This window comes from Euprymna scolopes, chromosome 42, assembly GCF_053919585.1.
Source record: "Euprymna scolopes isolate OS-2025 chromosome 42, ASM5391958v1, whole genome shotgun sequence".
In the NCBI taxonomy this organism is placed as follows: Eukaryota; Metazoa; Mollusca; class Cephalopoda; order Sepiida; family Sepiolidae; genus Euprymna; species Euprymna scolopes.
Window position 1 is genome coordinate 24,658,432 of NC_136523.1, and position 2,330 is coordinate 24,660,761.

At 31.3% G+C, this 2,330-nt stretch overlaps 1 pseudogene; it reads right to left on the reverse strand.

The window, feature by feature from the left end:
- Window positions 1-1,601: 1,601 nt before the first annotated feature.
- On the reverse strand, window positions 1,602-1,718 carry LOC145267365 (5S ribosomal RNA; annotated as a pseudogene).
- Between the last annotated feature and the right edge of the window lie 612 nt (window positions 1,719-2,330).

Below are 2,330 nucleotides of genomic sequence, written 5' to 3' on the forward strand. Positions count from 1 at the left end.
TATATATATATTTATGTGCATATATATGTATTGTAATAGTTCCCTTCAGCATAATTTGTCAAACTGCAATGTACTTGTTGTCCGTTCTAACAACTTCTAACTCTTGTAACAGCATCTTTTACCCCCTCAATTGTCTTATAATAATATCACAAATAATAGTAATAATAATAATAATAATAATAATAACAATAATAATAATAATAATAATAATAATAATAATAAATAATAAAAATGATAATAATATTAACAAAAACACTGATAATGATAAATAATCATCATAAATAATTATAATAATATTAATATTAATGATAATAAAATAACAATGATTATAATAAGAAATAATAATAATAATAATAATAATAATAATAATAATAATAATAATAATAATAATAATAATAACAATAATAACACTATCGCTAATAAAATAATAAATAATAGCAGTAATGTTAATAATAATAATAATAATAATAATAATAATAATAATAATTACAAAAAAGAACTTGAAATGTTTATAAATACAAGGAAAATCTTCAGTTAGGATATGTGAATTGAATTCGGCATAGTAAAGTGCGCACTGCTAGTTATAAGGAAATCTTAAAGTAACGGAAGGCATGGACCATTAGAATGGAGATGATGGCCTGATATGAACATACAAATATTTGGGGGTTTGGGGAACAGCCCCCGTCAAACAACAGAAATGAAACAGAAAATTGGAAAACAATATTTCAGAAGGACAAGAAAACTTGTAGTAGAAATCTAATAAAAGTTTTAAACACGGGGCAGTGTCACTGGTGAGATGTTCCGGGTCTTTTTAATGACAGACCACAGAACTAATAGATCTCGATCAGAACACTAGGAAATTCATGAGTATGCACAATACACTATACTACAATGATGATACTGATTGAATCGGTTAAAAGAAGAGACGGAGAAAGAGGGTTGGCTGAATATTTTTTTTTTATTATTATTCAACACAATCGTATTTGATATGTCTGGGAGTGTTCTGTATCGGAACGCATTTGATAAGTATAGAAAATCCAGTCTTTTGACCAGTGTTAACAATTTTTACAACCTAATATCACAACTGCATTTGAGAAGCAATAAGACGCAGCCAATAAATGCAACTGTATGTTATTTTATGAGTAAAGACACAATTGGACCATGATACTTGACTTTTGTACTGTTTAACTTTAATTTTAGACTTTAAGTGAAGCAATACTTAACAGATGATTGTTGAAAATCAACCGTAGATTCTCTACAGTGCAATGTTGACTACAATATATTGTGGACTACGGATCCTAAACTAGAGCAGGCAATCAATCGATTTAATTAATAAATAGGAGACTTATGTCTAAATGGCACGAATAAAATAGGAAAATACAAAATGAAAAACACTGAAAGAAAAATTACTGCAGCAATATTAAGGCTTCCTTCAGTCTTAACAGACTATGGATACCCACTATAATGGTGCCTGCGCGTGAAATTTGTGTGGCAAGAGTTGCGCAATCTCCAACCACGCCTCTCCTGAGTCAACATTATTGCATACCAGTGGCAAGTTGAGGTACAAGACGACTGGAAACAATGCCGAGATAAGCGGAGAGCACATACAGCGCCTAGAATTCCCAAATGGTCACCCATCTGGTATTAGCCAGGCTCAACATTGCTTAACTTCGGTGATCTGACGAGAACCGGTGTGTCAACGTGATTATGCCGTATATGCAACAATAGACATTAAAAAACAGACAAACAAAAACAAAAAGGCAAGATATAAAACGAGAAAAGAAAATTGGGAAGAGAAAAAGTTACACGGACGACTCATTAGGATAAAAAAAAAAATGAGAAAAATGAAAACACTTGGATACGACTACAAAAAGGAAACCTAGACAGAGAAACTGAATCTCTAACAACAGACGCACAAAACAATGCGACAAGAACAAACTACATCAAAGCAAATATCGAAAAAAAAAAAATAAATAAACAGAAGAAAATAGCAAATGTAAACTCTGTTGACAAAGAGACAACGCGATAAACCACATACGAAGCAAATGCAGCAAACTAACCCAAAAATTATACAAGAGCTAACACTGAGGATTATGCAAAAAAAAAAACTGCACCTAGAACACCTAGACAAATGGTACAAGCTCAACCAGGCAGCATTAGTTGAAAACAAAACTCACAAAATCGTATGGGACATGGACCTATAAACAAATAAACCCATTAAAGTAAAACGATCAGATTTCATAATACTTAACAAGTATGAAAAGTCCTTCTAAATCGTAGACTTTTTGTTACATAGACATCACCACATATCAAGGCCCACAGACCACTCG